The following is an 18,170-nucleotide window of genomic DNA, read 5'->3' as shown; positions in this document are numbered from 1 at the left end:
ACATACGTCGGAACTGACCGACGAATTGGGATCCCTATTAAAAACACCAGGAGGCTGGCCCTTCCAGCGTCCTGCTTGAGCGCACTGTACCGTCTAGTACCACTTAGATTTTTCAAATCCTGTCCCCAGTTTTTCTGGGTGTTCATATACCAAGTAGCAATAACGTCACCAAGTTTCGGACCATTCCAATGAAGCTACAATGAAGCTACTATTTTTGACGTTTTTGACCTGAAGAACCCCAGAGGAAACATACCGGTAAACAAACAAATCATATTACATTTATTCTAACTTTTGCTTTTTGTTGGTGTCACACAGCAAATCTTTGTATAACGTTATCTATGCAAGCCATGAGCTTTAGGGTTAAGTTACCAAATTACATAGTTAAGATACAAGAATAGTCGTTTTTTTTACATTTCATCATTTAGCAGACGCTTTTATTCAAAGGGACAAACAAATGAGACAAATCGTATAGTTTAATAGCTTTAATACAAATATAATCATTTTTCACTTTTTGTTTTTGCACATTAAATACTTGTAATTGTTTAAATTTTGCATGTGAGCAGCATAATTAGGCTTAACGTTACCTGTATGTTACCTAACACTAAGGCTGTGGCACTGACATGATAACAGAAACAAACAATTTAAAAATCTTTTAGCAAATCTTGCCATTAAATAAGTTTGCATTGAGAATGACATGACAAACACAAATCTTACCTGGAGCTCAACACTTCCCGGTCCCGCTGGGAGGCAATCATAGACGGAGGCAATGAACCCGCAATTGATTTCCGCTTGGCCGCATTGATGCATGCGCAGTTTGCGATAACAGAACTATGGCTATGTTTTAATGTGTTTAATTTTTTTTTTTAAATATTGCTGATATTACTGTCAACAAATAGTTTGTATAGGTAGAACACCATTACGAAATATATAGGAAACTAAAGCCTTTTTTAATATAGCTACTGCAATGTATGCATTGAACTTGTATGGCTAAATTTTAACACATACAATATTTCGTAAATAAGACATAAATAGCATTACATGTAATATTCATAAAGGTTTATCCTTTATTGTGTAGCCTTACTGTATATTTAAGTTCCCATATTAATGTGAATGCATACACACATGTACACACATATTTTTAGAGAATGATTTTTACAGAATGAGTTTCAACAAATTTCTACTTCCCATCATGCTTTACTTCTGGTTTAAAGGAGGTTAAATGTTAAAATTATTTGTTATGTAATGTGTTTTTGCTCAATTTAATAGAGGGAGATTCTATATATATATATATATATATATATATATATATATATATATATATATATATATATATATATATATATATATATATATATATATTGATATTGAATTTTTTTCCGGACAAGCACATTTTTTCTCGGACAAGTGAATGATCGATTTGAATGATCGAAGCACATGAACATGCTCAATGTCAAGCCCTGTATATATATATATATATATATATATATATATATATATATATATATATATATATATATATATATATATATATATAAATAATAAAAACGTAGTTATTTGTCTTTTAGCTTGTTTGCTGCACACCGTGTCACATATCAGCTTTTAGACATTGTTCTGTTCTTTGTTATAAGTGAAAAAAGACGAGGCGACCGCTTCACGCAATACAAAGTCAATGGAGAGCATTGGATTGTTTCCCCCCTGGCGTGGGCGTGGCCTAAATACGCTCTGTCTCTATCCCATATTGTTTATTTTCATCGGTTGAACACAAAAGAGCAGGTGGGAATTTTCTTGACGCAAATTTGTCCTGAGGGCAGAAATGTTTGTGATTGGTTCAATCTGACAACCAATCGCAAGAGGCGAGAGAATTGCTGAGGCGGGGCAACCATTTCCAATCTCAACCGTCAAAAAAATCCCTCCGCAGTGCGCGGGCAAGAGGAACTGGTGGTTATCGTTTCAAAGTAAGTATTTTAAAAACAAAATCATAATTTTCTCGAAAATGGAGCACTGTATGTGCATCTATGTGTGCCCCCCCCCCCCCTGCTTTCATCATAGTATATCATAGTTTAATTGTGCAGCTTGTAGCTTAAGGAGAGGCTAGCCAACTGTTTTAAAAGTAAGCTAGTGTTGTAACGTTAGCTTGCATTAAAATGTTGCAGTGGCTGTCATAGATATGGTGGCTGTTGCCACAGGTTCTTATCACAAAAATGTAGAAGAACAAGATCATTCAGAAAAACGTCACCTTTAGGGGTGTAACGATACGCGTATTCGTATTGAACAGTTCGGTACTAGGCTTTCGGTTCAGTTTTCAGTAGGCTGCGCATTTTCAAACCGAATGGTTCATTTGACAACTTCTGATCCTGCCGACCAAAATTTCGTTATTTTCAGATGAGCACGCTCATAATGTAAGAGATGCCGGCGCGACCACAACATCACCCAACATCAAATGGCAAACGTAACGCAAGTAGAACGAAACTGCTTGTTATTGTGTGGTTGAAGGACCATTTATCAGTTTGGACCAGTGCAGCCGCGAGCCGATCGTGATCATGCGACACTGTCACTAGTACACAGCACTAAGAGAAAGCATTTGAATTAGTCACAGAAGTAATAACATCGCTGCAAGATCTAGTGAGAAACATTTTCATTTCTCCATTATTAACGGATCAATAATGCTTTCAAGTAACATTACGCCGGTTTTATTTTGACATTGTGAATACAATTGCTGCAATCAAATGTTAATCTGAAAAAAAAATAAACCTTTATTTTTTTTTTCCAATGAGCTTTTTTGCTTTATATGCTCGATGTTAAATTTAAATTTGTATTTATAAATGTAGTTAAATGTATGGCAAATTTATAAATGTAGTTCAATTGATAAAATGTGGCTTTTCTTCATGACTGTTTAGTCTCATCTGGTCCCAGGGCAGACAGATATTTCTAGATTTTGGCAGAGACTATTGTTTCCCATAATTTTGTCCCAGAGCAGGGGAATCCCTCCTGGTCTCATGGCAGAAGTCATATTTTTCTCTTCTCAGGACAATATAGTTGGACAAAAGGGAGTAAACTTTCTTTTCTGGTCTCAGGGCAGAAGTGGTCTGAGGGCAGGTGAATCTCTCCTGGTCTCAGGGCAGAAGTCATATTTTTCTGTTCTCAGGGCAACATCGTTGGACAAAAGGGAGTCAGCTGTCTTCTCTGGTCTCAGGGCAGAAGTGGTCAGAGGCAGGATGGTCTCAGGGCAGAAGTGGTCTGAGGGCAGGACGGTGAATCCCTCCTGGTCTCAGGGCAGAAGTGGTCTGAGGGCAGGATGGTGAATCTCTCCTGGTCTCAAGGCAGAAGTGGTCTGAGGGCAGGATGGTGAATCTCTTCTGGTCTCAGGGCAGAAGTGGTCAGAGGCAGGATGGTGAATCCCTCCTGGTCTCAGGGCAGAAGTGGTCTGAGGGAAGGATGGTGAATCTCTCCTGGTCTCAGGTCTGCACTGATCCCAGACTACCCTGCCTTGGTGTAGCTTTAACTTGTAAATTCGAAGGATGTCATACTTAAGAGTACATTGTTACTACATCATTTCAAGCATAAAATACAACATTAAGTTTATGTTCAAAATCAGATGCTTTTTATTTACGATCTTTCTTAGAAAGATGAGGTGATTACACTGTCTTGGTTCTACACACATTGAAATAAGCATGCAGAATGAATCATTATTTTCATGATTATTATTTGGTTTTTGAAATAGTATAATAATATAAAATTACATTAAGAAACATGTTCATTTCTTTTAGATACGAAGACTCTAAGAAGAAAAAAGGCAAGGGTTAATAATCAAAATATACATACTGTTTCTCAACACATTGTATACTTAACTCAATGTTTTTTTTTCTCTCACCAAGAAAATCACCAAGTCTAAAAATACAGGTAAGAACAGCCACAGACTGGGACTAATTTTAGGTGTATTGAGATTCTAGGCAAGTCTGTTTGGTAAGTAGGGATGATGTATGTAGACAAGCTACAACCAAACCTAGTATAATTGTTAATGTTAAGTAAATTTTTACCAATGTTATTCCAAGACGGGTTCTGCTTTTGATGAGCTTAGACACACACACACACACACACACACACACACACACACACACACACACACACACACACACACACACACACACACAGTCTTAAATACAGTAGATGTGATCAGCATTGGACTCACTCACTAACAAAATACATGTAGGGATCTTTTCAGTAAGCAATTGTGTCTTTGATGTATTAACTTTGCTGTTAGGAAAGTACAGAGATCTTTCTTTTGGAACAGTTTGTTCCCTGAATGCTGTTCTCTGATTGGTCTTAAATATAGAAAATGGTGGCCTTGCACAGGAATCTGAGTCCACAGAGGGTGAACAAGGTAGGAAGATACTGTATTTATGGTCAGCATTCGAGTCACTCACTCACAACATACATGTAGGGATCTTTTCAGTAAGCAATTGTGTTTTTGATGTATTAACTGATCCACACAGCACTGCTTTTTAGGTAAGAAATATACAAACTCACAGCCCACCTGAAGATCTTTCATGTAGGCATTTGTTTTCTTTTATGTTTGGACAGATCAACCTGTTGGAGAGCACCCATGTGCAGGTAAAAAAAAAATATATAGAGAACACACATACGCACCTTTCCTCTGTCACCAACAGCACATTGCTGTTAGGAGGAAAGTACAGAGATCTTTATTTTGAAACAGTTTGTTCCCTGCATGCTGTTCTCTGATTGGTCTTAAATATAGTATATGGTGGCCTTGCACAGGAATCTGAGTCCACAGAGGGTGAACAAGGTAGGAAGATACTGTATTTATGGTCAGCATTCGAGTCACTCACTCACAACATACATGTAGGGATCTTTTCAGTAAGCAATTGTGTTTTTGATGTATTAACTGATCCACACAGCACTGCTTTTTAGGTAAGAAATATACAAACTCACAGCCCACCTGAAGATCTTTCATGTAGGCATTTGTTTTCTTTTATGTTTGGACAGATCAACCTGTTGGAGAGCACCCATGTGCAGGTAAAAAAAAATATATAGAGAACACACATACGCACCTTTCCTCTGTCACCAACAGCACATTGCTGTTAGGAGGAAAGTACAGAGATCTTTATTTTGAAACAGTTTGTTCCCTGCATGCTGTTCTCTGATTGGTCTTAAATATAGTATATGGTGGCCTTGCACAGGAATCTGAGTCCACAGAGGGTGAACAAGGTAGGAAGATACTGTATTTATGGTCAGCATTCGAGTCACTCACTCACAACATACATGTAGGGATCTTTTCAGTAAAAAAAAATGAGCTCAATGTTAAAATTCACCAGATTTCTCCTTTAAATATAATAGATGGTGGCCTTGCACAGGAATCTGAGTCCACAGAGGGTGAACAAGGCAGGAAGATAATGTATTTATGGTCAGCATAGTTTTGGCCATGAAATGAGTTGACAATAAAATAAAAACAATATTTTTTCACTTCTACAGTATTATTCAAAGTGGAGAGTGTTCTCCAGTTACCTGATGGGACCAAGGCCAAAAGGTAACTTTGTTTGTCATTACCATCAATATTTCATACATTTACATAATTCTTCCTAAGCAATTAATAGTTTAGACGCGCAAACTGGGTGCCGGTGCCAGTAGACAGATTCAGATCAAAGTCATGCATCTTCGGAGGCATGCGCGCTGTTACAATGACGTCATTTAATTTGCTCTGCAGTTATGTCTGGCCCTGAGAAATTACCTTCTTGGGAGGTACCAACGAACATAAACAATCGAAAAATGTTTCTGTGTACAAGGGAGGAACGTGTTTGGCTCGGTATGTTTTCAAAGTCCGGAACTGTAATTGCGCGGGGTCACACTCACTGTATGAAATGAAGTAGGTGGAGCTGGTAACTAGGCTATAAGAAGTACACAGAATGATTTTTAAGCAGAAATCTGTTTCTCTACAGACAATTACTAATTTCCCAAATTTAGGTAAACTCCTGCTTTAAGGACAGGTGCATATAATATTCCTAAGCCTTTACAAAAGCTCATAACAGCCTCTTACATGGCTCATCATGCTAACATGGCACAAAATTCCTACTTGCAGCACCTTTATTGTGGAATAAATCTTTAAATGTCTCCAGCTTCCACCTAGATATACTGGGCCAAAGTCAGTAATACTGAGTCATGTCTTAAGAAGCTGTAAGGAATAAGTTATTTAAAACCCTTTTTAAGGTGTCATGTATGTGTTCTCCTGTACCTAAAGTTACTAAAAAAGTACTTCTAAGGAGAGCAACTTGCGTTCTGATTCAGACAATCACATTCACGGAAGTCATCTGTGCATGTTATCTAAAGATACGTCTGCGCTCTTCATCACCATTCTGGCGTCCTACATCAGCATTCATCGCTGGGATATGGTTATGTATTTTCAAAGACGATCTGGTGTAGTATCGCTCTCTTTCTCATTGTTGCAAGCATGCATTTCAGACGCACACGCATAGGACGCAGCACCTGCTCGCACAACGCGATCAGTCCTGTTGTGGGTTGTTTGTGTGTAAACTGACCATTTAATGCCTCGAAACACTACGCACAGTCTATCATTAATAATCGTTTAGCTGAACAGAACAGATGGCACTGTATAATATCCCCTATCAGTCTCCCCACGAATGCGTGGTAATCTCACGGGGTTTAAAGTAACATGCACCTATTTTATCCGGGCTTCAGGACGAACTAAAGCAAGCCGAATCACGGATCGGCTCAGCATTATGAGATTGCTGAGGTAAATTAACACGTTAATGTGCTCTGAGTAGTTCTTAAAAGTACAGCACTGACATCACTACATGGATATTCCATCTCACGTTACTTCGGTTCTCGCAAGCAGTAAGTGGCATACAACACACAATTTAAACTGATAAAATACTGTCAGGTAATTTGGGCTGTCATCCTGTAGTTCATGCAGACATGTTTCGCTCAAATTTTCAAGGGTGTTGAAGAAAACGTCTTGCATCGTTTACACTGCTTTCTTCTTATGAGGAAGAAACATAGTGAATGTGCTCCTCGAAGATGCTCTTTATTGCTTTATAAACGTACGCATCCATTAACCTCTTAAGGTCCGCGAGGATGTGGTCGTGCTGAAGCTCTCTTTGCTTGTATTAGCTCAAAATTACTATCAGATGTAAGTAATTACCTTGACAAACCATACATCACTACAAAGATCTAAGAATAAAGTTTATTTTAATTTCACCTCGATTTTATTCTCAACTTATAGCGTTAACATGTGCCAGGAGTTATGACTGCGATGATCGGCGTCAATACCTTGTGACTTATAATGTGCGTCATGGTCGTCATGAGGATCCCGACAAGTAGTAGTAGTAGTAGTACTTTATTGTTCAGCCTAAGCTGAAAATTGATCTTTGGTCTCGCCACACAATCACAGAACAATTTACAGTACACAACATCCAATAATTACATCTAACAATACAATACATCCACAATGACAAAATTTAAATATTCACATTTCTTACCTCTTATTCAAAAGACTTATAGCGTTTGGTACGAAAACATCCCTCAGGGCTTCTAGTTCAAATGCGAGCAGATGTGGAGAAATATCACTAGATTCTCTTATGTCTGAGTCAATTCTTTACAGAGGAGTTATATTTATTCAATCTTATTCAAAATCTGTGCTTCACTCATTGAGTGACGTTGTACTATGTTTTCAGCTCATACTGGCAGCTGGAGGGTGCTGGCAAGCTGTAATACTGAACATTTAGTCATATATGACATATGAAGAACATACAAACATGCGACATTCCAGGAACTCCCTGGCATAAACAAACCTTGCAGAGATCACTATGCAGATAGACACGTTCGAAGACAACAAACTCACAATCGCGACAATATATGGTTGGTCTGTTTTCTTTATGCCATGTTGGGCGTTTCAGTAATATATTATTTATAATGCAATGATATTCAAATAGCTTCATCAGCTGCATAAAACATTTTCTGTCAGATGCACTAGGACACAGTGCTTCAATTATAATAAAACGCATACGTGTTTTCTCGCTTGCATTTACAGCGCAAAAGCCGGTTTAGGTTCACATCAAAACAAGGTTTAACTGGTTATTAGATAGCAGCACTAATTTTCTTCCGTGCACAAATTAACTGTCTTTACAATGATTACATCCCGTATAGCAATTAAACCACAGCGCAGAATTATAATTATCATATCTTTATGAATTTAGTAAGTGAGTGGAGGGTGCTCCCTTTATAAATGCACGGACTGTCAATGCTTAATTGCAGCTAAAATCCTTCTCCAATGTAAAATGTTTGTCTAATCTGACCACACCACGGTTTGAATCTATTGCACATCTACTCTACATCGGTTGAACGTGTTCCCTCGCAGGCAAAATTAGCAGTTAGTGAATTATCAGATAACTATTAAAGACATGTCAGCAAGGAAAAACTTTTCAGGATCACGATATTTTGTCTCAATTGCACATTACGAACCCGGATTAGGGTTTCTATGGCCCTGTCCCAAACGGCACGCTTCACGTGTACTTTTAGTCTTGTGGCCCTACAATGGCCGTTGGGTCCGCGGTGCCGTAGAGTGTTCCATTCGTCATTAAGCTTAAAAGAGGGGTGCTCGTGAGCGCCCCCTTTGCGTGTGCTATGCGGCCTCAATGCGCCCTTCAGCTGATCCCGCAAGTTTGCGAGCTATGCAGGGGATTGCTACCCGGCAGTCAAAGCGACATTACGTAGCGAAAGTGCGGACTCAGAAGAAGACCGTGAGGGTTTAGGGTGCCATTCGGGATAGGGCCAAAGATGATATTGTATTGATCATTATCATAGGTTTTACAGGGTCCAGTAGCTAGCTATGGACATTAGCTAGTAAAGTGCCATCATATAATTATACACTTATTTTCTGCAAGGGCATACCTTGAGGTCCTCAATAGTTTGTATATTTTGATCTAATTATTTCACTCATCGGTCATGCTGTTCAGGTTTCTCTCTTGTGGGTTCCCTCCCAACATTGAGCGCAACAGAAAGAGAGCATGGCTGCTCGGCTATCTCCTCCCAGGATAAAAACGATCCTGGATACCGTTAACCAGATAAAGCTAGGTCAGTCACTCACTGTGAAACACTTTCAGAAACTGTTAGGGCTGATGGCAGAAGCGTCCAACGTGATACCTTTTGGCCTGCTGTACATGACTCAGGACCAAGGGGTTCTCCCCGAGTGGAAATCCCTTTCGCTTGATCAAGGTCACGCGGCGCTGCCTACGTGCCTTGGTGAAGTGGAAGGATCCTTGGTTCCTGTCGCAAGGGCCAGTTCTGGGGGTTCCTTGTCATCGCGTAACGCTAACGACGGATGCCTCCCTAACTGGCTGGGGGCCCAGCTCATAGAAAGGGGTCTATCCACTGAGGTGATAGAAACCATGTTGCACTCCAGAGCACCATCCACAAGGAGACTTTACGCCCTCAAATGGAGAGTTTTCGTCGCCTGGTGTACAGGCCATGCTTTAAACCCAGTTCACTGCCCGGTCGGTTCAGTACTCGAGTTTCTGCAGGAAAAATTATCCACAGGGTTATCCCCTTCGACTCTGAAGGTGTACGTGGCGGCTATATCGGCCTACAACACGCCTTTAGAGAATGCTTCAGTAGGGAAACACCCGTGGGTCACGCGTTTCCTTCGTGGTACTATGAGGCTGAGGCCTTCGGCACGCTCGAGGGTGCCTACTTGGGACTTGGCCATAGTGTTGGAAGGCCTTATGTTAGCCCCGTTTGAGCCAATAGAAGAAGTGTCAGAAAAATGTCTTACATTAAAAACGTCTCGGTTACGTATGTAACCCTAGTTCCCTGAGGGCCTCTGCGTTAATGCGTCATGAAGCGTGTGTAGAACCATTCCGTTACGTGACGAACATGAGCCCCCAACACGGGCCCCTGGGACAGAAACCCAGGGTTTTTCCACATGACCAGAGCACGTAGGCATCGCCGCGTGACTTTGATCGTGCGGAGCGGGTTTCCCCTCGGGGAGAACCCTTTTGTTCTGAGCCACCACTGTAGTGGCCTCATGTTCAGTAGGCCAAAAGGTATCATGTTGGATGCTGCTGCCATGAGACCTAACCGTTTCTGGAACTGCTTCACAGTGACGGCCCGGTCTAGCTTCGGTTCTTTGACTGCTGCCAGGATCGATGTTATGCGTGTTGGCGATAATTGCGCCCACATAATTACCGAATCCCAGTTAAAAGTGGTTCTCTGAGCCGGAGAAAGCACACTCTTCTTTGCGTTCAGCCTCAACCCCAATTTCGACATGTTTGCGAGAACAGCATCTCGATGCTGAACCGGCATCTGTTCTGTATGCGCTAGAATTAGCCAGTCTTCGATATAATTCAGTATGCGGATGCCCTGCAGACGCAACGGCGCCAGAGCTGCATCCACACACTTGGTGAATGTGCGGGGTGACAGTGCTAGACCGAAGGGAAGTACTCGATATTGCTATGCCTCTCCCCTGAAGGCAAACCTCAGAAACTTCCTGTGATGTGGAAGGATGGAGACATGAAAATATGCATCTTTGAGGTCTATGGTGACAAACCAATCCTCCGATTTGATCTGCGATACAATCTGTCTGAGTGTGAGCATCTTGAACTTGAGCTTGGCCACTGAGCGATTTAATAGACGCAGATCTAATATCGGGCGTAAGCCCCCATCCTTCTTTGGCACGATGAAGTAACAGCTGTAAAACCCAGACTCCCTGCCGGGAGGAGGAACCCTCTCTATAGCCCCCTTTCGCAGGAGTGTCTCTACTTCCTGTGCCATTACCAGAGCCTGCTGTGGGTAGGACACCGCTGAAGGGAGGTGGCCGCCTTTTGAATTGAATGGCGTACCCCCTTTCGATTATCTACAGGACCCAACGAGATATATTTGACATACGTTTCCACTCGTCTAGAAAATCTACTTAGGGAACCAGCCTCTCGAGGCTGGCCTCTGGTGTACTTTGAACAGCAAGCACAGCGCCCTGAAGCGGCGGACCGGCGTCAGGAACGCTTAGACGAGGCCTTCTTAGCGATCAGGACTGTCCTCAGATCAGCCCTGCCCCTCGAAGGCCTCGCCTGAGAGCGCCGCCCCTCATCCCCGCGCTGAGGGGGAGTTCGGGTGGCGACGCTCTGTTTTCTGTGCCCTGTGAGCGGAGCTCGTACCCGGCTTGGGCTGCTTCTCAGCAGCAGCCCCAGGGACCTAGACCCGGAGAGGGAGAAACTGCTTTAGCGCCGCAGCTTGTTTCTTTGACTCCTGGAACCTCTCGGTGACAGTGTGTACTGCGTCACCGAAGAGGCCGCCAGGAGATAGTGGCGCATCCAGCAGGAAGCTTTTCTCCCTCTCCTTTATCTCAGTGGGGTTGAGCCATAAATGCCTCTCGGTGGCCCGGAGAGCGAGATCTGCTGAGGTTCTTAGCTCATTAATTATTTCTCCCCCCACTTCATCACGTCCATCTAAGTCCCTGAGCAGGTCAGCCTGATACACCTGCATAATTGCCATAGTATGCAGGCATGCGGCAGCCTGACCTGCTGCTGACTACGCTTTGCCCACCAGTGCCGACGTTGTCTTTAAGGGTCTGGTGGGCAAAGTTGGGGCCTTCAGGGACGATGCAGAGGAAGGCGAGAGATGGCTCGCAAGCGTCTCTTCCACCTTTGGCATCGCCCCATAACCATATTGTTTCAGCCCGGCGATGTTACTATAGACCAAAGTCTGCGGGCTGAATACTCTATATGATGCCGGTCTCTTCCATGATCTTGCCACCTCGGTGTGCAAATCATGGAAGAACGGCAGGCCCCGGCACTGAGGTTCTGAAGCGCGAGAAGGCAGGAATCTTTCATCTAGCTTGCTAGTATGCTTTCTTCCTGCCTCTGATCTTTCAGTGGGCCAGTCGATGTTTAATCTGGCCACTGCTCGCGTCAAAACCTCAACGAGCTCCTCACTCGCAGGGGACTGAATTGGTGAATCTTCAGTCGCGATGCTCTCAACGTCCACCTCCTCGGAGCTGGATAGTTGGAGCACCGGCGACTCTCTCGGGGGGGAAGAAACCGCCATGCGTGCTTCCAAGCCCCGAGAAGAGCCGCTGGACGGTGCAGGTGAGGGCAGAGATAAGGCAGCGCCCGTCTCTAACCCCTCTGCAACGTCCAATTGTGAACCACATGACTGCAGCCTCCGCTCTTCCTCGGCAGCAGCGGGACCAGAGCCGCGGGGAACACGAGCCGAGGCACCCTCCTCAAAGAGTGCCCGGCGGGAGCGCAGCATTCTCAACGGTAGCCTTTCACAGTACTCGCAAGCAGCCCCCTCGAGGGCTGCCTGAGCATGCTGCACTCCCAATCAGGTGTATGCAAACGCTGCACAACGGTATATATATATTATTATATAACCCTTTGTAATCGTTAACATTTTCATAAGTAACTGTAATATAATAGCAAAAAAAATTCTCAGTAACTGTAACAGATTACAGTTCCTTTTATTTTGTAATATTATTTTGTTCAATATATTTTTTGGGTATATCATTACATGCACATCAAATAAAATGACATACATTATGATATATAAGTAAATATATTGTCACATATTTTTCAATTTGAAAGCAGCAATTCCTCATGTATTGTTAAATATTGTAATATATTTATCCTGTATTTTTAATATGCAGTTAAATAATTTAATATATTTATCATTCACATATATAAGGAAATATTTTCTTTGCATTAGGCTTACCCATTTTTATTCATTTTACTTGGTAATTAATTTACTAGTCTTGGTTGTGGTAGAGTCCAAACGGGTTGGGTACCTGCGGGTATTCTCATAAAAGTGGCTAAAACGGGTGGATTGTGACATTTCTAAAATTCACGGGTGGGGATGCAGGCGGATGATTAACTCCTTGCACGCCGGCGGGTAGTAGCGCGGATGAAAAATGTGCAATATTTTTATGTCTAAATTACCATTACAAATACACAACAACGATATGACATTTGACCCATCACGTCACCACCACTGCGACAGAGTGACTTTTGTTGATGCTTCTCGTTGCAGCGAGCGTTGCAGGAGTAGCAATGGATGAACTAAAAGTAAAGTTAGCAAGTGGAGTTTATACAATTGTTGTCAATGAGTCTTTAAAGGCAAAATTGGATGTGTGGAGAAAGTGTAGTGTCATATGAAAATAACTTCATAAGCAGCTGCCATGTTTCCATTTCCATTTGCTTCTTATTTAATATACAGGCAATTCATTGATGAAACAACATCGATCAAAATAAAAATACAAATTATACAAAACAAAATATTTTTTTTAAGAAAGACTCGAAGTGATCAAAATCATGTGACTCCCCAGGTCTCAAACATATTGCGAAACATATCTTAATCATGCTGCTCGCTTTTCATATTCAACATATAAATTAAAATAATAATATTACAGCCTAAACATAGCCTATTTAGTTTCATAGTTAGGCTATGTTTTCTTTAACCCATGGGCATGGCCAGGGCCGTGTTAAGCCTTTGTGCCCCCCAACCCCCCCCCCATAAATAACTTTTTTTCTCCACCTTCAAGAAAGGACGAGAGCTCTCCATTATGTCTCCCTATTTACCTAAATGTGTCTGTTTTCTTGCTTTAACTGAGGCAAAAAGTCATTGAAACAGATTAGACTTCAAATTACATTAATCTATGGTGAAATAACCAGATTTTCACTTAAATGCATGTTTATTTTAATGTGAACAACGTTCTATTACTTTAATTCAGCGCGTCCAGCTCAAAATAGACTAGGTGTAGAAACGATCGACGTGCTGCTGCAGACGCACCGCTCCTGGAAAACACTGCCGGACTGCATCCGTGCGTAGTGTGAAAGCTAAAATCCGTTAACATTGGGACGTATAACAGGCGATCTATTCGTGATCAAACTATTTGGGTTGCAGATCTAAGCAGTCATTTGTTGGACCACTACACAATAATAGAAAGACATGTTTTATTGCTATTATCTCATCACATTTAATGCGCCGCTAATGTAAATCGGTAGAGGAACAATTTATATTTTATGCATTGGGAATTTGGGATACATTAGCTGCCTGCTGGGGTGGCAATGTTCTTTCTTTTAGGGTGGCAGTTGAAACCCTGCTAGATCCGCCCCTGCCACTGTCATATTTTCTTACATTTTCATTCGACATGTTGAGGTGACGATGTACTGGGTGTCCGCTGTGACTCAATTCGGGTGTGTGACAACGATGCTCAACATACGCATAATTACCTCGATCCCAAAAAAAAGGATAATGCAAAAGAGAATTGTCTCGGGGGCCCCCTGGTGTTCGGGGCTGCAGCCCATGTTGCCCATTAGGATAATGCGGCCCTGGGCATTGGGATAAAAGCGCTGACGTTTTCTCATTTTTTCCTTCTTCCTTTAAGACAGCAGAACCATTGACAATACTCTGTCATTTTTAGCTATACAGATAAGTTCAAGACATAATTATAAACTATAAACTGTCTAATACTTTTATTTGTGGACTCAGGGAACTAATTATTTTGCATGCACTCACTCCAACGCTGTCTTCATTTCAAAAAAATATTTTTTTTTATTCAATGCCATTTTTTTAAATTTCTAAATTCAATTCCCTTTTGTTCAGTCACTCCGACGTAACGTCAGTAACTGACGAATGGGGGTTTCGCCTAGAAGCCAATCATCTTCGAGATCTTAGAAAACGCTCAATTGCATTGCCAATGCCATGGGCATGCGAGATTTGCATGCGTAACTCCGCCTACCCACATGGTTATATAAGGAAGTAGCTGGCATGATCGCATTATGTTTCTGCTTCGGAGCCAAGAGCATCTCTTCACTCCTGCCAGCCTGAATTCTGAAGTCCTCTCTTCAGTCTTCGAGACGAGCGGTTCTCCAGGGTGTTGGTGTAACGGCACGTTCCCACGATCTCACATTGCCTGCCTGCTGATCTGTGCAGTGATCTGCAACAGCTGTGTGTGTTTTCCCTGGGCGCTTCGGCACTCTGCAGAGCTTCCTCTCACAAAAAGAGCTTGCGTGTAGTCTTTTTCAAGTTTGTCCACGCACTTCCGGGTGCGGTCGATATCTGTTGCTGTCTTTGGGACGCATTCACTGCTCGATGTGTTTGTGCCCAGCACGTTCCCTCTGCGGGAACATGACCATTGCGATGCTTTGGTCGAGACTCAATGATCTCTGTAAAGAGAGAGAGTCCCCTCTGCCACAACCCGATCTACCATCTCCGAGAGAGGTTGTACTTTGGCTGGTGGCCAGGGTAACCTGAGGGTGTTGCTGTGGTATTAAGAACCCCGACGATCATTCCTCGGGCCACTCCCGCCCTCTCGCACATCGCTTCCAGCGAGTGTTGGACTGAAGCGGCGGGACCGTCTGCTGACGCCCTGTGCGTTTCGTTCACACTCCAGATAGAGGCGAGAGGTCGATTGCTGCATCTCAAGTTGGGCTAAAGTCCTTTGGGGATGATTCGGCTATGCTCCGCCTCCAGGTGTGGTAGCACTGTATAATCTGACCTAGAGTTGACAGCCACGTTATCTCGGGCAGCGAGCCTCGGGCTGGTGTGGAACTCCACCCTGTCACGAGTGCTCGCGGTTGGGCGATTGGTTTTTGGAGGTGGCACCCGACAGCTGCGGGCCCTGCCCCCAATGCCATTTCACTCCCGAAATGCATGAGGAGTGCACGCGGTCCGGGAGATCCCTGTGTCTTCCCGCGACCGTTCGGTGGCCTCCTCCGCCTTCTCTGCCCTCGAGGGGTCGCGGCCTAAGGGTACACTGGGGTCCCTCCCCCTCAGTCAGATGCTCTGTTGCGCACTACGGTGTCCACTCAGTGCTTTGACCTGACGCGGTGAGGCTATCCTAAGCGCCCTCTGAAGCCTGTTGGCTCGTCTACTTCGGTGGCGTAGTCCAGCAGTGCTACGGGGTAAGCTGCCGCCCCGATGCGTATGCACGAGGACAGAGCTGATCCAGGGCTTATGAGCTGCGTGCTGCCACCGATCCCACCCCCCTGGCGGCGTAGGTAACCACACTCCCCCTGGGTCAGGAGATGTACACAGCTGTGGTCCGGGAAAGACAATTGGCCTTGCTTGGTCGATGTGGGAAGCTCGCCCATATCCCAGGCTGGCCTTATCGGCGGCACGGTCGAGGACTGCGCCCAACAGTTCTTGGCCATCCCCAGAGGCAGACTGAGGCCATCAAACACTTACTACCCCGGTGGCCCGTTACTGCACCTAAAGTGCCGCCGGCACAGTTGCCTCAGCCTCCTCGCCGCCTGGGTGACCTCCTGCGACCCCCTCCCGCGTGACCACAGCAGCCTTCACCCGGGCCACGCAGCGGAGCATGCCGCAGGAAGCCGCCCCAGTCCGCACCAGCCCCGCAGCCTGCTGAACACCAGGCTGAGCTGCGCTCCTGACGCGGACAGCTCTGGGATAGGCAGTTATTTTCAGGGGATGGTGGCAGGACCACTCCTTCCCCCGGTGGAGGGCCGGGGGAGAATCTTTTGTCCAGCTGCTGGCCCACAGGACAGCAGCACCCTTTGTAAAGAAAGAACTGATTAACCCATCCCTGAGCACCCAGAGACCGGTGACGGCAGTGCGCCTCTCAGAGCAGACCCCAGTGGAACGTGAGTCCTTCCCTGGTCTCCTCTGTCAGGGCGCAGTCGTTACCAGTGCCCCGACACCGGGCCACTATGCCACCTGAGTCCGGGCCGGTAACACTACCTCGCTGCCCCACCGAAGGTACGCCGGTGCTCCATATGACCCCGTTGGTACACTCCCTGGGAGAGTGGCTTCAGCTGCCGGGACTGTCCCGCGATCAGGCTCGGCTACGCAATTCAGTTCGCGCGAGCTCCTCCCCGCAGAGTGTCCGGTTCACCATGGTGGGGCCCAATGCCCCTGTCATGCGCACGGAGATCGCTACCCTACTGGAGAAGGGTGCGATCGAGCTCGTCCCTCCAGCCGAGATGAAGTCCGGCTTCTACAGCCCTTATTTCATTGTACCAAAGAAATCCGGTGGGTTACGGCCAATCCTGGACCTTCATGTCCTGAACCGATCCCTTCATAGGCTTCTGTTCAGGATGTTGACTGCGAAACACCTTTTCGAATGCGTTCGTCCATGCGATTGGTTTGCAGCGATCGACCTGAAGGACGTGTACTTCCATGTATCCATCCTTCCGCCACACAGACCGTTTCTGCGGTTTGCGTTCGAGGAGCGGGCATATCAGTATGCTGTACTCCCTTTCGGGCTAGCTCTGTCCCCTCGCGTCTTCATGAAGATTGTCGAGGCAGCCCTTGCGCCACTCAGGCAGCAAGGGGTTCGCGTCCTGAACTATCTCAACAACTGGCTCATACTGGGCCACTCTCGGGAGTGGGTGTGCGAACACAGAGACCTGGTTCTCCACCACTTAGCCCGCCTGGGCCTTCGGGTCAACTGGAAGAAGAGCAGCTCTGCCCCGTGCAGAGGATCTCTTTTCTCGGTATGGAGATCGGCTCCTGGGGCATATGGCATCCGCAGCCACGGTGACGCAGCTCGGATTGCTTCATATGAGACCACTTCAGCACTGGCTTCGCAATCGAGTCCTGAGATGGGCATGGCAGTCTGGCACGCTCCAGGTCCCAGTGACTCGGGCCTGCAGACAGACACTCCCCAGTGGTTGAACCTCAGCTTTCTACGGGCAGGTGTGCCCTTAGAACGAGTTTCCAGGCATGTTGTTGTGTCTACAGATGCTTCCACTACGGGTTGGGGTGCCATGTGCAATGGACATGCTGCCGCGGGCTCCTGGACAGAGAGCCAGCGCTGCCTGCATGTCAATTGCCTCGAGTTGTTGGCAGTACGGTTTGCCCTGCACCGCTTCCTATCATTGCTGAGGGGTCAACACGTACTAGTCAGGTCGGACAACACGGCTGTTGTAGCGTACATCCACCACCAGGGCGGTCTAAGCTTCCACTGCAGGTCCCAACTCGCCCGCCATCTCGTGTTATGGAGTCAGAAGCACTGTCCATATCCCAGGGATCCTGAGCCGTGCAGCCGACGAGCTCTCATGGATTCAGCCAATCCCTGGGGAGTGGAGACTCCATCCCCAGTCGGTCCAGCTGATATGGGATCAGGTCGGGGCCGCACAGGTAGATCTGTTGCCTCCCACGACTCGTCCCATTGCAGCCTGTACTAT

The sequence above is a fragment of the Pseudorasbora parva genome, chromosome 16, assembly GCF_024679245.1.
Source record: "Pseudorasbora parva isolate DD20220531a chromosome 16, ASM2467924v1, whole genome shotgun sequence".
Taxonomy (NCBI): domain Eukaryota; kingdom Metazoa; phylum Chordata; class Actinopteri; order Cypriniformes; family Gobionidae; genus Pseudorasbora; species Pseudorasbora parva.
The sequence above is the reverse complement of the archived record's forward strand: the minus strand, read 5'-3'. Positions refer to the sequence as shown.